The sequence below is a fragment of the Mus pahari genome, chromosome 22, assembly GCF_900095145.1.
Source record: "Mus pahari chromosome 22, PAHARI_EIJ_v1.1, whole genome shotgun sequence".
Lineage (NCBI taxonomy): Eukaryota > Metazoa > Chordata > Mammalia > Rodentia > Muridae > Mus > Mus pahari.
The window spans coordinates 38,249,389-38,272,505 of record NC_034611.1 but is presented as its reverse complement, the minus strand read 5'-3'; the positions used below and the strand labels follow the sequence as shown (position 1 = coordinate 38,272,505).

Below are 23,117 nucleotides of genomic sequence, written 5' to 3'. Positions count from 1 at the left end.
CCATAGTTGTCTCAGTATTGTTTAACTTGGATGTGATTACATTCCAGCTAATAAATATAAAGCAAACAAACCCTAGAGGTGTCAGTGAACCAAGGTACTGCCTTGGGCTGGAAGGAATGGGAGTCTTAAAAAAGGCTGTGAATTTGGGGGAAAAAGAGTGTGAATTTGGGGGGAAAAAAGGCTACATGGTTGCTTATATCTGTAATCCAAACACTAGATAGGTTAAAGCAAGAGGACAGAAAGTTCAAAGTCAGCTGGGCTTTTTCTCAAGTTCTAGTCCAACCTGAGATGCATGGTAAAATCCTGTCTCAAACATGGCTCAATCCTCTAGTCACTGTTCTTCCAGAGAACCCAAGTTCAGTTCCCAGGAATCATGTCCAGCTACTCACATCTACTTGTGAGTCCAAGGGGATATAAGTTCCAAGGGAATCTGATACCATTTACTGACCTCCAAGGCACAGACACATAAATAAGTAGTAAATAATACATTTTTGAAGAGAAAGCTTAACATTAGGAAAGATGGTAATGAATAAGATAGGAGATAGTTGCATGAGGACAGCACAAGGACTCAGAAGAGCTTCTGATCTTAAAGCTCACTCTGTGTGTCTGTGTGTGTGTGAGAGAGAAACAGAGTGTGTGCGTGCACATGTGTGTGCCGATCACAGGACAGAGTTTTGGTGTTTGGTTTTTTTTTATTGATTTTATAAAGCATATTATGATCATGCTTTTTCTCTCTCCCAAATACTCAAATCCTTACAGGAATGGAATTCTGGTCTTTATATATGCATGATTATACTGAAAATTAATAGCTAATAATGGTCCTAGTGAATTGTAGCATGCTTTGGGATTGTTAGAATTCTTCAGTTGACTTCTGGAGAGGATTAGAGAGGAGGAGGGGATGATTGAGGACTGGTGGATGAGGATTTTCTTGGCGTACATGAAAGCATATCTCCTTGATAAAATTAATGAAGCATATTAAGCCTCAAAGATAAACAAAATAAATATTTGCTAAGCTATATCACAGAAAAATAACACTTAGAGCAAAAAACAAAACAAAACAAAATAAAAATCAAAAACAAGACCAAAGACAGACTCCTTATAAAGGAATGGTCACTTGACTGCCAGTCAGTTTACACTGAGAACATACGGCAGAAATGAACTCCAAACCAGGAGAGAATTGTGGAGGCAGGAAAAGGGTAGGTGACATTCAAAACGTGATGATGATAAGAGAAGCTAGATTCTGCATTATAAAGTTAGGGGAGAAAAAAAAATGACTGCAGGCTGGGCTGGAACCAGGAGAACACAGAGTACTTGAAGCAGCAATGCAGAAAACAGACCTGCTAGCCAGGATACAAACTCTAAGATGCTTGACCTATTCTGGAGCGTAGGAAATTAATTTTTAAGACACTTTCTGTATTTTTAGAAGTTGAATGTGTTAATGTGTTAATATAATGAAGCAAAAAGCATGACTTCTGAGTCAGAAGTTAACAGGGTTGAGAGAACACCACTAGGAAGGTGGGAGGAAGCTGCGCATGCCACACTATGGTGGTTTGAATAAGAATGGCCTCTATGGGCTCAAGTAGGGCTTGGCTATCAGAGAGTGGCACTACTTAAAAAGGATTAAGAGGTGGAGCCTTGTTAGAGGAAGCTTGTCACTGGGGGCGGGTTTAAGGTTTCAAAGCCCAAGCCAGGTTCAGTGTCTTTCCCTTCCTACTTCCTGCAGATCTGTATATAGAACTTGTAGCTAGTTCTCCAGCTCCATGGCTGCCTCCATGCCACTGTGGTGCCCACAGTGAACTAAACCTTTGAGTGTAAGCAAGCCCCAGTTAGATGATTTCTTTTATAAGAGTTGCTTTGGTCATGGTGTCTCCTCATAGCTATATAGATTAGGCCATACACACACCCCTGCGATCTCTGTACTTGAAAGGTGGATTAGGAGTTAAAGGCCAGCTTCAGCTATATAAAGAGTTTGAGACCAGCCTGGTCTACAGTAAACCAATGAACCCAAATCTCTCTCTATCTCTCTGTTTTTCTCCCCCCCATACCTCCACACACCTACATATACACACAGGAGGTAGGAGATGTTGACAGGACTTATCTTTTGCTGCTATTATTATAGATGCAATAAGGCTCCTAGCTCACAAATAAGAACTTTTATCAGATATCTATAAATTAAATCTTACCATCTGTGGAAAGATTTTTCCTTTTGTTTTATAGGCACCATTGAGTTCATGTCTGAAGTCTTTGTAGGTGATACTCTCATAGCTGCGAGGACAGAATTACTACTCTCACAAGGCACTGAGAGCTCCCTATCCCCTGTTTGTTCTTTTTCAGAATTTGTTATGAAATTGGCTTTGCATCACTGTTTTAATTTAGATTTCTCGACCTGGAGCAAGATCAAGTAGTTCTTTGGAAATACAAAGGTTTTTCTTTTGTGTGTTTGACCGTTTCCTGGCCTTTGCAATTTCCTGTCCTTTGTCTTATTTCTAACCTACACATAGGAGTTCTGATGCCCAGAAAATATCTATCCAGCCTCTGTCTTCTCTTAATCTTCTGGCTCTACATTTTGAAGTTGTAATTTTCCCTTTTTTATGTTTTTTTTTATGTATTCTTTGAGAATGTTCAAGTATTTTAATTCCATCTCCCCCAAACTCTTTCTATATTCTTTTCCACCTTCCAAACCACTTGACTGATTTCACGTTCTTTCTTTGTCTTATGAAAACCTCAAACTCAAATCAAATTTTTATAAAAAGCAACACCCAAAACAAAACAAAACATACTAAAAAAAATGGTTTTTGTTGGCCAACAACCCAGCATGGGGCCCTTCCCTGGAGTGTGGCTGTTGGCCTCAGTGTTGCTCCATTGAAGAGAACATTTTTCCTCTCTCAAGAGTAATCAGATAGGAGTACCTTCACAGGTACACATGAGTCTTCATGCTCCCTTCTCAGCTTCAGAGCTGAGAGTTGTGTCTGGCTCGAGCTGGTGCAGGTCTTGTGCATGCTGTCGCTGTCACTGTGAATTCACGTGTGCATCTGCACTGTTGTGACTGGATGCTTCTGTTTCCTTGGAGGCATCCATCACCTCTGGCTCTCATAATCTTTGCACCCCGTCTTCTACATAGATCTCTGGGCCTTGAGTGGAGGAGGTAGCCTTGGACAGGTTCTGTTTTATCCCTTTGTGTCTTATAATTCTCAAGACTAACTGTAGTGTGCCCTGGGAACACAACATCCTGACAGGGAGTGACGAGTGCAGTAGCCTGGGCACTGTTCCAGACTTCTTCTAGAAGCAGAATGCCCTTCAGTGCTTTACATCAGCAAGTCACGTTGGTAGATGACTTTCTAGTTCAATGGTGTTGTAAGTAGTGGGTGGACAGTGGATATTCCCTACCCCCACAGCTTTCCTATATAGCAAAGGATTTCACAAGGAGCCCCAGCTCTTGCTGCCCTTTCCTGCCAATTTGTATAGTATTTTTGGATTAAAAAGTATGTTTTTGTACAGACTTTTCTCATACATTAACACAACATATTTCTTCATCTATTCAGTTTCTGTGGTGGTTTTGAATAGGTATGACACCCATAGACTCATGTGTTTCAAGGCTTGTCCCATAAAGGTGGGCACTATTAGGAGGTATGACCTTGTTGGAGTTCGTGTGTCACTGCCAGGACAAGCTTTGATATCTTCTATGTGCAAGTTACCCGCAGTGTGGCTAATAGATACTTCTGCTGCTTTTTGATTAAGAGGTAGAACTCTCAGCCCCTTCTCCAGCACCATGTCTGCCTGCACTCTGCCGTGCTTCTTGCTATGTCGATAATGGATTAAACCTCTGAAACTTGAAGTAAATATTTTCCCTTATAAGAGTTGCTGTGGTCATCATGGCTCTTAACAACAGAACCCCTAACAAAGATGAGGAACTGATGTGGTGCTGTGGTAGGTATGACCATGCTTTGGTTTGTAGAAATGTGGACCCTGTAACTTTAAATTAGGAAAGCCATGAAATGCTTTAAGTGAAGCTTAATGGGCCATCCTAGTAGGAGCATGGAAGGCAGTAGTGCTGGGTGTGATCTGAATTGTGGGGCTCAAGAGGTTTTGGAGCAGAAGGATTTTAGTATGTGGCCTAGACACTGTTGTTGTGGTGTTTTGGTGACGAATATGACTGTTTTAGGTCCTTAACAAAAGTCTGCCTGAGGCTAAAGTGAAGAATTTTGGATTCATTCCATTGGCAGAGGAAATCTCAAAAAGACCTAATATTGGTGTTCTCATGTGACTATTAGTGTTCACACTTATAAAGGTCTACAATGAAAAGGAGCAAGCTGAACAAGGAAAAATACAAAATGTACAATTTGAGGAGAAAAGGGGGTACCAGGAAATGAAATGGAGCTAAGTCCTGTGTTGAAGGAGACAAACAGATTAAAGATATTAAATGAAATAAAGGGAGTGATGATCACATGGCATGACCCAACCCACCTATGCTTCCAACTTGTGAGAAGGAATAAAGGAAAGCTTAGAGTCTGTGGCAGTGCTTACTTTATCACAGGACTCAGAAAGCAGAGGGTGGCAGATATCTGAGTTTGAGCACAGTTTGTTCTACAGAGAATGTGAGGAGCGGGTTTGGCTGCAGCCCCAAGATGGCGCCCAGGACTGCCGCCAAGTCTTACAGCTAACAACTGACTTCCTCATATCCCTCAAGATAGCCACGTCTGTTAAACTGCACTGCACAGATGCACCACGACGAAAGATCAGATGATGTGACTAATGTAGTCCTGTGCCAATGAACTGTGCCTACGTGGAATAGGGTGATGGGGAGTGGACTAGAGGGTATAAAAGGGGATGGCCAAGAGAGGTCGGGGGATCTTTTTAGTGCACATAGTTATGTTCTGGAATAAACTGCTTTGAGAAGGACATCGGATGTGACGAATGTAGTCCTGTGCCAATGAACTATGCCTACGTGGAATAGGGTGATGGGGAGTGGACTAGAGGGTATAAAAGGGGATGGCCAAGAGAGGTCGGGGGGGGATCTTTTTAGTGCACATAGTTATGTTCCTGAATAAACTGCTTTGAGAAGGACATCGGTTTTGTTTTTTCTTTTCTGCTGGTCAGAGATGGTAGCGACAAGAGAAAGTTCTAGGACATCCAAGCTCAGGTAGTAAAGGAAACCAAAAACTGAAAGCCAGTGATGACACAATTTGATGAGGAGGGATGTTCCAGTCCCAGCAAGCAACCGAACTTGGCAGCTTTGGCCACATCATTCTTTAGAGTCAAGGATAGAAGAAAAGGATTATGGAATCTCCCTTCATGACCAAGGAAAGTCACCGAGGTCAAGTGTGTAGCAAGGGTGTCCCTTCTTGGACGTTCAGAGAGGCCACTGTGTGAAGCTGTGAAAGTGAAGCCTGGATTGCCTTGAAGCCCCCAAGGTGCTGGAGATGTCAGTCATGGGATACCTGCTGAGGAGAGCTGCTAACAGGGAGTGAAATCAGTCCCAGCCACAGAAGTGTGTTGCAGTCAACAAAGCTGAAAGGAGATGGAGATCTGAAAAACACTTTGATATCAGACATGGAGATGCAGAGTTGAGAGACTGGGTAGCTGGATTTCCAGCTTTCTTTGGTCCACTATATCCTCACAATGCTCCCTTTTGGAATGCTAATGTATAACCTGTGCCATTCATTGTATGCTGGAAGCATGTGACCTGAGTTTTCAGTTTGATTGTAGTTAAAAGATTGTATGAATTTTAGAAGAGACTTTGAGCTTTGGAATTTTTAAACAGGGTTGAGGCTGTTTTAGACTATGGGGACTTTTGATGTTGGACTGAATGCATTTCTGCAGTATGTTGTAGCAACAGACCTATGGGGACCAGAAAATCGAATGTGGTAGTTTGAATACAAATGTCCCCCATAGATTCTTCTGTTTGGACGACTAGACCGTAGGGAGTGGCACTATTAGGAGGTGTGGCCTTGCTTGAATAGATGTGACCTTGTTGGGGGAAGTGCATCATTGTAGGGGTGGAATTTTAGGTCGTATGAGCACAAGCTATGCCCAGTGTGGCTCCCGGTCACTTTCGCTGCCTGTGATGCAGAACACTCTGCTTCTGCTCAAGCACATTGTCTGCCTGCATGGCACCATGTGTCTAGCCAGGATAATGGACTAAATCTCTCAAACTGTGAGCCAGACCCAGTTAAATGTTTTCCTTTTATAAGAGTTGCAGTGGTCACGGTATCTCTTCACAGCAATAGAAACCCTAGGATAGTTTCCTATTTATGTCTTTCAACAGCATTTCATAATTTTAGCAAATCCTTTTACACCTTTAATTATAGTACAACACCCAGTTGTGAAAGATTTAAAAGTAGATAATTTTGCTGTGAATACTATGCTTTTATTTTCTAATTGATTATGAAAGGCGAGCTAGCTTCAGGGGTCAGTGAACAGTTCAGTAGTTCAAAACAGCAGTTATAAGGAGGTCTTTTGATACTGCCTTATTGCTGGCTTGTGCTTGGCTATCTTGAAACGCTTCATCATTTTATCTTTGAAGTTGTGCTTTGCAAATGGAGTGTGAAGGGAAATTGGAGCAAGCACTCAGGACTTGGGCAGCTCATAGGACCTATCTCCATTGTTCTGCCACCTCAGGGAAACTTCTTGGCCACTGCAATATCACCCTTGCTGCCATTGTTGCTGCCCTTTGGCCACCATAGTACTTAGATGTGGGGGTCAGGATGCACTCTTTAAGTCAGGATGTAGATGCCTACAAGAACCTCTACTTTCACACCAGCATTTTTTATATAAGACAAGGTATGAAATCAGAGCAAGTCAAAACACAAGAAGAGGCCAGAAAGATACTACCAAAGGAAAGGAAAAACTTTTTGTCCCGGTCATGGAGCAGCCTACATTTCACTGCATTCTTTTTTTTCTTCAAATTATGAACCCTGCTCTCTTTCAGTGTTAGAGACCATTAGGGTTTGTGTATATTGATCTTTCCTCAAGTCTGTCCCTTCTCAGTTACAATTATATGTTTCAATGGGTAAGTTCAATTTCTATACATATTTTAGAATGAAATTTTGTTAGCCGTTTGAAAGTACCTCCTGGAACTAAATGCCTTTGCGATGATTTGTTCCTATGAACACTTCAAAGCGTGATAAAATGTAGACATATTTTTTACAAAACCCTGCTATTTCAGAGATGTGTCTAACTCAGACACCGGGATCAAAGGGACCTGTTCAAAGGTAGCAGTGCTGGGCTGTTGCTGTTCTGGGTTCATGTAGAACTCATGTGCTTTTTGACATCTGAGGACAAAAGTGAGACCAGTGCTAAGAAACTCCACCACTCTTCTAAGCACATCCATCAGGCATTTGCTGCAGTCTTCCCTCTGCAGCATCCCCATGAAAGAAAGGAAGATGAATGAGCTTGTGATGAGAATATGTTTGTATGCCGCGCAATACTGCCATAGAGAACAATGCATGTAGTTACTATTTAGTATTAAAGAAACTAAGCTTTGAAGAACATAAAGCATATTTAGGATATAGTCTGCTACTTCTTAATGGATGGTTTAAAGGAAAAAAAAAAAAACAACAAGTTGAGCTGAGTATTTTTGCTTGCATTCTCCATACTTGTTTTATATCCCAAAGTACCGTATCAAAATACAGCTTCTGTCACCTCTGACCTCTGTGGGACAGGTGCAGGAGAATATATCGCACAATTCACAGCCAGAAATTGAGAGCAGTGCATGTGGCCTTGTGCTTGACCCCATCTCCAAGCCCATTATAGACATTTCTTAAGACCGTTCATTCTAGACATAAAAGGGGTCAGGGTGAGTTTTGATTCCAGAGAACAAGAGTATGCCTGGGCACTCTCCTCTCCTGCTTCCCCTCCCTCCCTTCCCTGTTTTCTTCATTCAGGATTGATGTGAACCTTTTATTCTTTATTATTAAACACTTCTTTTTCATGCTCATTGTCACAACTTGTATGCACTAACAGCATTAATTATCATACATAGTTAAATCTGGAGATTTAGACAATTCTCTGGTTAGATCAAATAGTAGAAATGTACTGTCTGATATCTGGAATGCCACAATGAAACATTTAGTTGTGAAAATTATAAAGAAGAAAGTGTAAGACAAAGACAGGCCAGGCTACAGACGTCTAAGGAGGGAGGCCCCTATTTCACATGGTGCCTACTCCTCAGTGAGTGGACACATCTCTGGCATATCTGTTTTTATAAAAAAAAAGTAGTCTCAAAGTAGTTCTGAGAGGAACATTGGAGGCAGAGGTGGTGACTCATGGCAACAGTCTACAAAGTAACAAGAACCACTCGCTAAGCTCACAGAAGAAGTGGCAACGACAGCTTCTTCCTATATGACTAAGAATACTCACCATTGTATGTTTCTAGATCTACACTGAGGATATAGACTGCATTGTGCAAGTTCTGTAATTCGCCAGGTGACTTCAGCCTTGAGCTGAAACATGGCAATGACAGTGCAGAGGATATAACAGCATGGATACGTTCCTATTCTCTGAAAGAATGATGAAGAGAGACTCAGAAGTCCTTATAAAATTTAACCCATTCTTCAGTGTAAGTGTTTTGCCTTCATGTTTATAGCCTGATATGTACTAGAATTTTGTCTTAAACCAGGAACCCTGAGAACGTGTGTGGTACAACCTTCTAGAAGTACTAAGCTTATCTATGAGCAAAGTATAAAGTAGGTCAGGGCATTAATTATTTGATCCAGTTCTTGAGGTGATGGCTCATTTTCTTAATCTTACTATGTGTATCAGCTTTATGTTTCTTGTGTGCTAAGAAAATTAAATTGGCATGCAGCACATAACAGAGGATTAGATATAAAAATACTTATATACATCTTATAATGATAAACCTTTTAAAATTTAACTATTTTATTTTTAAAGAATTCTTGCATGACTATTATATTCTCATCATTTCTACCTCTTTCTTTCACCCTTCTAACTCCTCCCTTTCAAATTTATGACCTCTCCTTCAATTCACACACACACACACACACACGCATATATATATGTGTGTATAATCCCATATATGTGTCTATACATATAACTGAATGAATAACACACACATATGTCTATTTACTGATGCTCATATGCATACGTGTTTAGGACTGATTACTTGGAATTGTGTAATCTGTCAGGAGGTCTTATCCTTGGGGAAAATTCAGTTATGCTCTCTCAGTAGGGAACATGCCTGTAGCTCTAGGGGTATGTCCTTAGGAGATGTCTCTTACTCACACTGGCATGCCGACTGGTGTGATCATTGTACAGGATTGTTTAGGGTACCACATTGTTGAGAATTTATGGGTGTAGGTTCCCCGTCATGTTTAGAAGACACTATTAGGAGCAGGCATGCTGCCTCTCTGTTTCTGTTCCTTCTTTCCTTTTTCTTTTCTTTCTTTCCTTTTTCTTTCTTTTCTTTTCTTTTCTTTTCTTTTCTTTTCTTTTCTTTTCTTTTCTTTTCTTTTCTTTTCTTTTCTTTCTTTCTTTCTCTTTTTCTTTTTCTTTTTCTTTCTTTCTTTCTTTCTTTCTTTCTTTCTTTCTTTCTTTCTTTCTTTCTTTCTTTCTTTCTTTTTTGTTTTTTACAGTATCTCCACCCTGCTTTTTACAGTGTTCCCTGCATCTTAGGTGTAGGAGTTGCATTGATTGGGCTTGCACAGGTTAACATCAATTGTTTTCTGAATCTTGATCTATTATATATTTTTTAACAGTCCCCATCTGCTGCAAAATGAGGCTTTTGTTTTGTTTTGTTTTGTTTGTTTTGTTTTTTTTCGAGTCAGGGTTTCTTTGTATAGCCCTGGCTGTCCTGGAATTCACTTTGTAGACCAGGCCTGTCTCGAACTCAGAAATCCACCTGCCTCTGCCTCCCAAGTGCTGGGATTAAAGGTGTGCGCCACCACCCGGCTGCAAAATGAGGCTTTTTAAAAATCGGGTAAGAGCTATACTTGTTGGTGAGTACAAGGACAAATATTTAGAATGCAGTGAGAAATTATAATGACTTAAGAAACCATTATATAATAAACCTATTTTCATCAGTACCAGGTATGAATTTCTTCCTATTGTGCAAGCCTTAAGTCCAATTAGATACCTGTTGGTGACTCACAGATAAATGTGTCACTACTGCATCATTGGAGATATCTTGCCTTGCTGGTCATTGTAGTGCATAGGCTTTACAACTTGATAAGCCTATTTGCTCTTTTCTCTTGGCAGTTTGCATAGCACCCTCTGGTACTGTGAGAACTAGTCCTCAGAGAGGGGGCTATTAGGTCATGTCCACGTGAATCCCCCCACAACCTGTGTGTGAGGTTGTGTGGCAATCATCAGCAATAAGTTCTTAATAATGAATTTCTTTTAAATTCACCATTAATTATCTTTTAATTTTTTTATAGTCTTTACTTAAGTATAATCACAAATATTTCTTTATTAATAATCATGAAACTTACAATCTGGAAGGCTGGACCAGTTGACACCGAAGGGTGCATACATGTCTAATATTTCTGGGTACTCTATGGTCACATAGGATTTTTTTTGAGTTGCTAACATATGGATCTGTTTAAATATTGGAAGAACATTATCTAAAAAACACTTCTAACTTAAAAGAAAAATATCCATATTTTTCATGTTAAAATATTGACTATGGATATGTCAAGTTTCTTTTTGGTTCTTACTGCGCCTTATTTCACTCAGTAGGAAGGTTTGTAGGTATATAAACTTATAATTCTAATCGACTTAATGGCTTGTCAAGATGGCAGTAACCCTTAGAGTATTTCCAACTCTGAATGACCAGGTTGCAATTTACATTACTAGCATCTATCCTGGCATCTTGGTTACAGATATCTCAGCAAAGGAATAGTGAGAAAATAATATAGCTCTACATGGGTCAGTAACTTTAAATGTACTTCTTGCTCTATAAATTTTATGAGCTCCATCTGACTTACTGGGTAAAAGAAAACAATAGCTACGGACTATAGAACTGGGTGAAAAAACCCTAAACAAATCTGGTAGTAAATGGCCTAAGAAGCATCCCAGAAGCCACAGTTTGTCATACGCTACTCTCCAGGCCTCACTGTGAAGTGCTAAGTATAGTTTTGAGGCAAGGAACATAAGGGACCTAGAATGGTGACAATGAATGATCAGAACATTATAAAAGGAATCCCAGGCATACAAATGAATTAGAGGAATCAGAAGGCAAAGTGATGTTGCAAAGTGGAAGATTCTCAGACAGGGCAAATGAAACATTCCTAAACAGAGCCTAGGGCCATAACTGGAAAGGACAAGGGTCCCTAAATATATTTATTTCAATTAATCAGTAACACGGAATTAACTTGCTAATTATATCATGGGCACACTGCAAGGCTGGACCTCTTAGACTCCCTGTGACTCTATTTCCTGTGGGTCAGAGCAGTGGTCTCAGCTTTCCCACCATAATTTATAACATAATAAAGACAGAAGGTACTAGACTATTTCATTGATGATCATGCATTTACCAGAGATTAAATCTGGCTTGCCTCAATTAATTTTAACAGGGAAGATAAAAAAATCATTTGAAAGTAGAATCTCAGTGATACAGCTTCAAAGAATGGTGGCTGCTCTCCATTCACATTTGAAAAAGCTGACTGGTTGATGGAAAATATATTCCTTTTTTAGTCTAACTTCTGGGAACTTATAAGCAGACAGTGACATTGGAAGTGACAACATTAAGATATTTAGAAGGAAATCAGTACTAAAAATAATTTCTTTTCATTACATCAGAATATATAGTTACCAGATTCAGATATAGATATACATCATAAACACACACACACACTTTCATCACCACCACCACCACCATCACCACCACTACCACCAACATCATCAGATCTTCCATACAAAATTCTAAATTAAAAAAGTCAAAATCAAGAATTTTTTCTCTCTTAAAGTTTTTTTTTTTTATTAGTAATAGATAGCATTAAATTTAGGGCAAAATCATTACATGTGAAAAAATGTATTTTGTAAATCAGCAGTTAAGATCTATGTATTAAATAACATGGCACTAACAATAAAGCACAGATATGAAGAGACTGAATGAGTAGTGTACAGAACGTATAGAAGTTCATACTCATTTATTCCATAAGCAGTCAGCTTGATGGGAAGCAACATAAGAGACCTTGATTTCAGAATAAGCAGGATAAAGTCTAATTAACAGATATTAATTAGACACTAAATTCTCAAAAGAAAAGAAAACAATTTCTAACTGCTCAAGGAATACCAACAAAAATTAGAAATATTAGTGACATGACAATCTTAAAGTAGTCTTAGCTTTCCAATTGCTCCTGGCTTGACAGAGAGAGTCCTGTAGAGATTCGGACTTACCCGAGTGGGACTACATTAGAGCAAATGTCACCAAAATGTATTGCTTAGCTCACAGGGAAGTTAAGAAGATCTGTCAAAACTAGAACACTTGAAGAAAACCCAAAACTCCGCCGCTCTGTGAACACAGGCACAGAGGACAGTGGTGTCCTAGGGGATGAAGCCAGAATGGTAGAAATGAATCTCCATTTCCGGCCAAGGCAGCAGGGTTTGCTGAATTGACTTGGGACACATTCCTAAGGTCAGGGCACGCGGCAATCGATAGGTCCATGAAAATATGGACAATAAAATGCCAGTATGTGGAGGGAACTGACAAAAACAAAAAAACTAAAAAACAATTAAGTTAAAGTTGTAAGTGAAAGATATCCCTAAGCAACTCTCTACTATGGCCACTAATAAACAAGTGCTCTTTTTAAAAGGTCATGGTATAAACAAATAAGACATAAAATCAACAACCTTTGAACTGAATATTGATGACAACGATGTATTTTTATCATCTGTGGGCAATAACTTGTGCTTCAAGAAATACTTATAGTTTTATATACGGCTACCATTTAATACAATTATTGAAAGTTAATGAACTATATTTCCTGTGTTAGAAGTAAAGTTATTTCCATGCTGTAATAATATTAAACTGGAAAAATGGAAAGAAGAGTTTTAAAAATGAGGTGGAAAAAGAAGGTGCAATATGGGAAAACAGGGGCAAATTAATCTTTTGGAAAAAGACATAGTCTCTAGTGAGAAACAGTGTTCAGAGGACACAGTCTCCAGAGAGACACAATCTCCAGTGGAACATATCCTTCAGGGGACACAGACTCCAGAGAGACGCTGCTTTCGGTGAGACACCATCTCGAGTAGGATACATGACAACTGTGAAAGAAGACAAGGTATAAACCAGGGGAGAAGACCGCAGAGATTAGCTACATTATGTTGTTAAATACATTTTTTTTTTTACTTTTGTAAAATTTAAGATAGTATATGGGAAAACTCCTGGAAAAATACAAAACATATCAAAAACAATGTAAGACACAAAGCAAACTTTTATTTTTTTATTTTTTTACGTGACTAGATTTTTTTTTTCTTTTAATTCACTCATGTCTGATTGTTGATCCTGGCCCACTACTCTCTGATTGTCTGTCACAAGCTTCTCCTTCCCCCAGAGAGAGTTCAAAACCCCAGCATTTTGAATAATCCGGTCTCTTGGGTTTCTTTATCATTTTACCACCCGTGTGTACATTCCAATACAACATAGATTCATTTTTGCCTCTTAAAGCATCTACCTATATTTAACCATATTATTTACATTGTTAGTGAGAGTCTGCCTGGCTCACTTCCTGCTGTGTGACTTGGGGGCGTGGTTGCCTGTTTCTGTTCTGCTCCATTCTTACTTCTTAGGGCGACCTCCACATTTATTCCTTTCTGACTATTTTCTCTCCTGCTCCAATCCCAGTGACTTCTGTCTCAGAGTCCTTACCAAGGAGTTTAATGACTCAAGTAACCTTCCCTCATTTTTGAACGAAAAGCAAACTTTTCAAATACCTCTTTTATTGCTGAATTCGAATTAGTATTTTACCACTTCCGTGAAGAAGACAATATGCCGATGTGGATGTGGTTTTATAGGAGAATTCTACCAGGGGTAGAATACCTTGTTCTTCCATTAAGAGGCCTGAAGGCTTGGCCGGGACATAAGCTCAGAGCCAGGGAGCTCAAGGGCCTGAGATGGGAACACTCTTTTTACTAATTGAATGAAAGCAATCTTCTCTGACTAATGGCCAGAAACAAGCATCAAGTCTCCACAATGTTGGGAGCAAAGTGTCCAACGTTCATTGAAGATTGATTAGGCAGGTCAGACCCCAAGAGTGAAAACCGAAAACCGCTAGTGCTGATCTAGGCACTAGACTCATCAAATGAGAATTCCAAGTGCTTCAAAGATGGATAAAGATAATTTCCTTATCTGTTACTAGTGCTAACTTGTTTCCTTTTTGTAACTATTCTTATGCATATATATATATATATATATATATATATATATATATATATATATATTAGGATTCTGACTGAGATCTTCAGGCCAAAGTTGAACAGCAGAATCATAAGAGGAGGAAGGATGTTTTATGATATTTAGAGAAAATCATCTTTGATAAGCATATTTTTTTCTAAAGACATACCAGAGTGTATTTCTAATTCTGATTTAAGAAGCTTATCTACTGTGAAGATGTTTTGAATGGAAACAAATTTTTATTTATTTTGTCTCTAAAGTGGGAAAAGTGCCTTTTCTTTACATCAGTGGTGAATGTCCTAATTTTAAGTAAGTTCTGTGGCCAGTCATATCGGCATTCACACATTTATTCATGAAGGAACCATACGTTAACATAGAAAATAACAGGTTTCACTCTATGGTTGCAGCTTTCATTGTCCAAAGATAGTTTTCTCTTTTATGGAACATGCTCTTGATATCACATATACCCATTTTCCAGCTCACGGTCATGAAGTTTTCCTTAAGCATTTTCTTCTGAGCATTGCTCTATGATCTGTTTTGGGGATAATTTTATATAAAATCTGGCCTCGGGCTTGATGACTTTCTTCCCAGTTGGTCACCTCACCCTTCCAGCAGTGCTCCGGAAGGACTGATCTACCTTCTGTCATCTCACAACGGAATTTAGAGATCTCTTTCTTCAACTGTTTCCTACTGGAGATGTCTGGTGTTGAGGGAATCTCGACACCAAGTCTGCAAATTATCTTGAGATCTAGAAATCTGTTTTACAATTTTGGACAGTTAGCATCCAACAAGTTTCTATTGGTTTAAAAAAAAATTAGTAAGATGCCTATCTTCTCATCCAGTGTCTTCTTAAGGCATCTCCCACGCATGGCACTGATGCCTGAAGTGATCTGGGGTTAAGGCAGAGAGGTTCTTCTTCTTCATCCTTCCTTAAACTCAAGTGTTGTTCTCACAGTCTATTTCTAAATATAGCCTTATTCTAGATTTCTTTCATTGCAACTAAATAATAAAATCATAACAAGGTTGTAAGAACAGTTTTATCTTAAGATTAACCTCAGCGTTAAGTCAGCTCCATGGAAAATTCTCAAGTGACTTACAGAGACCACCATTAAACACTGCTAATGTTTATCTCCACGATGCTTAATATAAATAACTGCAGTGTCCTTGGGAGTAAGTAGCATCCTTTTTGAGATGTTCTCCATTCTTCTAAAGATTTGTTCATTCCATGGTTTTGCCCCAGGCTAAATATTGATGGTAAAAAAATGGTAACAAAAATCTTCCGAGTAAACTCAGAGTCAGGTGGAAATCAAGAAGCAATTACAATGTAAGATTGGTTTAAGTAAATAAAAAGAAGAAAGAAAGAAAGAAAGAAAAAAAGCAAAGCAGACACCAGCATGTAAAGCTTAGCAGTGCTATGAACACTCATAATACTGGAATATGCCTCATGCTAGCTGGGATTGGCGGGGATGGGGGAATTTGAGATTTGAAGATAGGGGCATTTTTATGGGTAGGGACGAAAACAGAGGCATGAAAGGAGAGGTGGTTTCCTTTCATGGAAAGATAGGGATAGATGTATACATTTTACTAAGAACTTTTAATAATAATTTTAAACGTCATTGGAAGCTATAATATAATGACATCACTACCTCCTTCTTTCCTTACTCCACCTCCTGTCGTTCATCCCTTTTCTCTAAAGTGCATGGTCTTGAAGCACACACTCAGAGTGTCTTAAAACTTTCCAATTTATTATTTACCTGGATGAGCAATAAGAGTGGACCAAGGTTAATTTTGTCTAGAAAATGCTCTTAGAATTAACAGTGTGCCCTAATGGAAGACTGAGAGAAAGGATTGAAGGAGTTGACAACCTCATAGGAAGAGCAACAATATCAACCGACCAGACCTCCCAGAGCTCCCAAGGAGTAAACCACCAACCAAGGAGTACACATGGAGGGACCCATGGCTCCAGCTGCATATGTAGCAGACGATGGCCTTATAGGCTATCAATGGGAGGGGAGGCCCTTGGTCCTGTGGAGGTTCGATAGATAGATGACCCAGTGTAGGGGAATTTGAGGATGGGAAGGCAGGGGTGGGGGAAAACCCTCATAGAAACAGGGGAGGGGATATGGGGTAGGGGGTTTTGGGGGAGGAGACTGGGAAAGGGGATAACATTTGAAATGTAAATAAAGAAAATATCCAATAAAAATATTTTTTAAAAAAACACAAGAATTAACAATCTGGGGTCAACCTAAGAGAAAAGGAAGAGTGTTGTGGCCAAGTCTGAAGAAGGAGTTTTCGCAGGGCATTCTTTAATCAGAAGGCTTGTCTTCTGGACTTGTGCTCACATCTCTTCCTCTTTCCCTGACCCTCAAGGGCTTTCTTTGTTAAATCTAATGTGCTGGTCCCTAGTGTGCAAGGGAGCTGTCAGTCGTATGCTTTGAAAAGGAATAGCAGAAGGGTTCTAAAGGGAAATCAAGTCAAGGTCCCTTTTCGAATGTGCAATCAAGCTGTACCAGTGAAGAGAAGAGGCTCATCGACAGCTCAATGATAAAGCTGTTGACTGAAGGGGAGGCCACCGTGGCTGCCGCTAAGCTAACGTTCGGGTTTACACGACATAGTAGACACAAACAGGGCGATTACAGAGGAGTAATCTAACTAGATCCTAACAGGCAAAATGCCCTTTTATCCAAATGGTAATCATCTTGACCTCTATTGGTTTCTAATCTCATTCTGTTTGGCCAAGTAAATGAACTCCAGGTGATAGTGTACGTTAAGAGTCCTTTTGATTTTTCAGTGTGTGTGTGTGTGTGTGTGTGTGTGTGTCTGACACAGAGGGGCAATGGGAAGCCTGTCTTTTCTCAGTTGGGCATATCACTGTGTTTACACACAGAAAGCCTGCTGATTGACAGGGCTTCAACAAAGGCAGATTCCATTTGTGGCTGATAAGCGGCAAAGTCATCCATGCCGTGTTTACAAAGTAGGCGAGGAGAGTGGAAAATTGGTGATAAAAGAGCTAATCTTAGTGTTTTACTGGATGAGGGAATGGCGCTTTTGTGCTTGCTCTAAGGTGAGCAGACGTACTCCCCCCACCCCTGCCAGCCCTCTGTTCTTTGGCAGAGAAACAATTTCCAGACTCCCCAAAGAGTCACAGATTATAGAGGACACAGGAATGCTGGAAGGGCTTCCTATTGCTGAGTCCTACACTCTGCACTAGAGATGGCTGTCATCCTCTCTACTGTAACTCACACCACACCAATCACTGTTTAAACCCTTTGGTGTTCCCAAAGCAGAAAATATTGGGGATGGCAGACTGATTCGTTGGCGTTTAATTTTGCAAAATGCTGCGATGCTTAGTTGCGCTGGGGACGAGGTTGGAAACCCCTTTGTGGCAGCTGACAGCAGGACACAGGTTCTGGCACTGGGCATGGGGTTCTGAGTAGCAGACTTTGCAGTTTCAGGGAAAGGCTGGGGAAGGAAGTGTTCTCCTGGTGCATGAGTACGTAAGTGTGGGTCATAGTGGCATGAGGAATCTTAGTGCAAACAAAATTTTAGAAAGTGACTTTTTGCATCAGAAGTACTCTGGCCATAACTTCATCATGTTCAGTTTTTCTGGAGAGATCGCTGATGACGGTTCAGCAGAGCCACACCCCTGATTTTTGTTTCCATATTGTGACATGTGTTTTGAGTAGATCGGAGGAGACTTCCAATGGAGGCAGCCTGTCTTTATTTCAAAACTCATTCACTCAGCCATTTCAGCCTTCACTTAATGCTGCCTTTCAGATCTTTCGAAATCTCACATGGAGTAGCTGGAGCTAGTAATGGGAGCCAGACATTGATGATACCTCAGGGGTTTCCCATCTTATATGAAAGACATTAAAGCAGACAAAAAGCCATACCATACAATACACATATATCCTACAGATGCTTGCAGAACGCAGTAATCCTTGGCCATTAGCTCAGGAAAGTTCTAAGCAGAGGATTGTTTGCTATGGTTGAGGAGTGTGCTAGGATATTGTGAGCAGAACAGCCATGTACCTACCTCTTGGGCTGTCATAAAGGCACGGAGCAGATAGAACTTCAATTGTGTACTAAGCGGTACTTACTAAACACTTAATTGTTGCTAGGTGTTCTTACAAACAACAAGAATACAGAAATAAGTTGGACAGTCTCTGAAACTCACCAGGAACTGTCAGTACTATATATTTGGATAAGACGTACTGGTTTATGCACCCAAAATGTACATTTTGTATAAAAATTACATTTGTAAGAACAGCTTTGCTCTGTACCTCAGATTCCAGATGGTCTTCTTCCACAGCTGGGGCATTTTGGAGTTACGCCAGTAAGGTATACATTCAGAACCACACAGAGCCATAATGGCGAGGTCTCAGCCATGAACCACTTGTAAGCTGCATGACATGTAAAAGAATACAGAGGGCTGCAGAAGCTCAGAAGCAGGGAAGCTGTGGACTGGATCAGGGTTTTAGAAGATTGTTCTGGCTACAACTACCTATAAGTATGTCTAAGATCAGGCTTTTGAAATGTGAGTCCTAGTAACTATGGTTTTTTGTTTGTTTGTTGTTCTTATTGATCACAATTTATTGTAAAGTCATGAAAGGCCAGCAACAGTCAGTCTGGACAATACTTGATTGTACCCAGTTGATGGGATGTTGACAGCAGCACTGAGTTACACAATGAGATCAACACTTTTCCACCTTCCTAGAAAAATATTGGTTAGATAAGGCAAAGGATGGGCAGCTACTGAATGGTGATATTAACCATGCAAGAACAACAAATAGGTGTGCAATAAACATTACTGCTAAATCTTGGGCTGAAAAGGCAAGGGATAAAATGGATTTCAGCCAAGAATTTCTAAGAATTAATGCAAAAATGAGATTTTGAAGATTGTCTTGAAGCTACCTTTATACCAGGTAGCACCCAAATGTAATTTTCCACAGTCTTAAGATGCACAAGTGGCTTGGTTCTGTTCTCATTCTCTTTAGAGCACAAGATTATAGAAATGTTCAACAACAACAACAACAAAAACATTCACACCTAAGCATAAATAGCTAAATTGAAGATTACTGTTCACTTTCTTCTTCCGTTATTTCAATTCTTCGAGGCCCGTAAAGTAGAACATAAGCAATGTGCAGGTCTCCACCACCAGACAGCCGCAGAATATCTTCTGGGGTTACAATGCTGACCTTATCATCAAATTTGATCCATTCATCTTGTTTTCTTTTCACCCATGTTACATAATGACCTGAAGAACTAGATCTTCCCTGGTGAGTTAATACTGCTTGTAAGTCATACTAGCCACAATTATTGGAGCCAATATCGTCAGCAAATGAAAAGGGTTCATACTTAATCTCTTTCAGAGGACTATTCTTGTCGTTTGCATTTGGTTGCTGATTCACTTTTTTAATCTTCTAGATCCTTGAATTTTGACCGAAAAGAGACCATTTTCTCCTGAAGTTCTGGTGTACAGAGTTCATAGACATCCAACATAAGAGGAAATTTAACATCCTTAAGAACTTGGGCGTTCACAGATTCTTTCTCTTTATAAAAAAATCGAACCATTTGAATAGTCAAGTAAGCAGGTAGCCGGCTGATCTTAGAAGATTTGATGTACAAAGCATTTCTCTGCAGTGTTGGAGACTGTTCAGTAATTTCTTCCTGAAGTCACAATTTCAGCCCTGTGAAAAGATACTTCACTTCCTGGTTAATGAAACAACTCAGCTGAAGCTGATCCTCCTTTCCTTTGGTGACCTCTTCTTCTTCAGATTCTGTACATTTCATGGTAGTTTCAAATGCAACACCAAAATACTGATCAATTAAGCTTTTCCTTTTAGAATGTGTCACTGCTGATGCAGATGAAGAATCCATCTCTCTACCAGGGTCATCCTCTATAGCTTCTAGCTTCTGCTGCAGGACTCTCATCATTTGTATCCAGCATTCGTTAGCATCCTGCTGAAGATACTGCCCTTGTTCGCCCTTCTCTGCAAACTGTGGAAAGGCCATGTGCAGAAATTGCAGCAGAATAATAGGTGGGATACTAGAAGAAGTTTTATCCATGGAATCAAACAAATCTCTAAGAGCTGCAGTAATATACTGTGCTGAAGCCATTCCCCCTGAAGCTCTCAATGGACCTGCATACCTTATAAGGGCATCTTTGAGTTCAGGCACAGAAGGGATACACTGAACTGTAGCATTCATGTAACAAGTGTTACCAAGGTTTGCCAATCCACATGGCAATTCCATAGCAGTTGCTAACTGTTCTTCTGTCATGTCTTCTACGAAGACAGATTTAGCAGGGGGTTCTTCTGGAAGAACATCTGCTGACCCCATCATTAGTACAGTCACTCCATTTTTCATTTTGATGTTTCCCCAGTCGTCATCCTTCAGGGTTCCTCCTTTCACCATAACTTTTTGTCTGGCTGGCTGGACTCCAGTCAATGCAAAAAGCTGGGCTTTGAACACCATTGGAGGTTCATCAGTATTCAATTCTACACCTTCAAATTTCTCCTTTCCCCAGTTTACTGTAACAGAGTAGAGTGGCATGGCGAGGCAGGAAGGGAGAAATGGCGCGGGAGGCTGGGTCTGGCAAGGGCGCCAAGGAATAAGAAGCAACTCGTGGAGGCAGCCGGAGAGGAAGCGAGGTGGAGGCGGCAGATCCGGTGCGACGAGGCTCATTCAAACCGGCCACTGGTGATGACGCAGCAGCACCCTGTTCGCCCAGGAAGCCACCGCCAGTAACTGTGTTTTTATCTTCTCTTCTTGCATCAGGTCATTTTATAGCCTCTATTCGTGTATAAGTAGCTAAATCCAAGGACCTGAAATGAACACAGTGCATAGGCAAAGGATTTCCCATGGAGATTCTTTGAAAGCTGAGGTTACCCAGAGCACAAATCGAAGCTAAAAGTTGAGAAGTGGAGACCTCCATTAATTATGATTTGAATCAATTTAGCTTTTCTTTCAAAGGCTTTCAGACCGTTTCCTCTAAACTAAGTGGATCATTTCTGTGAGAGGGAAGGGGAAGGGAGTGTAAAGGAGGGGGAAGGGGAAGGGAGAGAGAAGGGGGAGAAGAAAGAGGTCCCCTTGCTGTCAGGTACCTGAAACTTCTTCAATTACAAATGGAAATATGTTGAACAATTGCAGGGTTAGGAGAAAGGAATACAGGAAGACCCTGAAAAGGACTAGAGCCAGCTTTTCAAATGAGTGTAAATCTAATATCAAGAAAGACTTGGTCTTCCTGGGTCTCTTTGGTATATATTGGACATTAGTTTTCATTCTTTGTGACCTCTGCAGAGAGATTTTCTTTTCTGGTTTATTTGAGCAACTCGTAGTTTTGTTTAAAAATCAACAGAGATTAGACAAGTCCAGCTTTTCAGTAGTGAGGGTTGGAGTTTTTCCCTTTTGAGTGTGACATCCTTGAGAAAGTCAGCGGTGGCTTCGAGGGGGAGCTGAGTTCTCCACCCATGTATGAGATGGGAGCTCTGGAACCCATACTATGAGTCTGGAACAGAAGACTCAGCCTTTGAGAAAGCAGAGGTAAGAGCTGGTAAGCGTGTGTATGCGAGGCAACTAATTCAACTCCTGCTGAATTCCCAGTCCCAGTGTCTGTTTTCCCGAAGAGGGAAAACTGCTAATTCTTTTATCAGACTTCCTTTCTTATTTCATTATTCTGTGAAAAATAGATTGTAGCACTCATCATCACGTGTTAGAAACGGAACTCCTATCGCTGAAACACAAGCTATTTCCCGATCGGTTGTCTACTGCCTCTGGCGTGTTTAGAAACCGTGACTTTCAGGCACACCCAGATCCTGCCGATCTGCTGATCGAACCGCGAATTTGTTTTTGTCCATCCCAAGTGGCACCCAAAGGTGTATTCTCTCTTGCTGAAGCCCTCTTTCTTAGACTGACTTCTAACGAAGGGGCAAAGATGGCCACTCAAGCTCCTGATAGAGTCTGACATTAAAATGCAAAATTAAAATAAAAACCAACATTTTTATTCTCATTTTCAAACTACTGGTTTTAGTTTTTCTGAAAGAAGAAATTATTTTGGTTTGAGTTTTCTGCATCATTGGTAAGCATTATTAGTCAGAGAGCAATGAGAAAAATGTGACTATTGGGACATAGCCGTACAAATGCCAGGCACCATAGCAGTTTATACTAGCTGAAAATACATTAGCTACAACATCTTGGTCTGCTTATGTCTGCCATAGGCAGCAGCAAAACTCATTTTAAAATTCTACTTGCTTAGATAATTATTTTTCTGAATGTTAAGTTATAAAAAAATATATTCAGGAGCATCCTGAAGTTTTTATATGCAATATACCCTGTCTTCATGGACTAGAATTTGTATTCTCTACTTAAATTCTATAAAGATTGCCTAATACTAAGAAAGATGGATTGGAAGATACTGATGTTATCAGTGAGAGACAGACAGGAGGCTAAGGAAGAATTGGCACTTGTCTAAATTAGAGGTTGCAGAGGCCTAAACTATATGATGGCAAGAGAAACAGCATAACACATACACACACACACACACACACACACACACACACACACACACACACACACGGAGGACACTCTTATTACATTTATTGCATTTTCCCAGTTTTAGTACTTTTGTTGTTTGTAGATCATGAAGTAGCTAATACTTCTATACAATTGGAATGCCCTTCTCCTTCTCCTTCTCCTTCTCCTTCTCCTTCTCCTTCTCCTTCTCCTTCTCCTTCTCCTTCTCCTTCTCCTTCTCCTTCTCCTTCTC

The 23,117-nt window shown here is 40.1% G+C and overlaps 1 pseudogene; it reads right to left on the bottom strand.

The window, feature by feature from the left end:
* Positions 1–19,315: 19,315 nt before the first annotated feature.
* LOC110338845 lies at positions 19,316–20,941 on the bottom strand (annotated as a pseudogene).
* Positions 20,942–23,117: the final 2,176 nt, after the last annotated feature.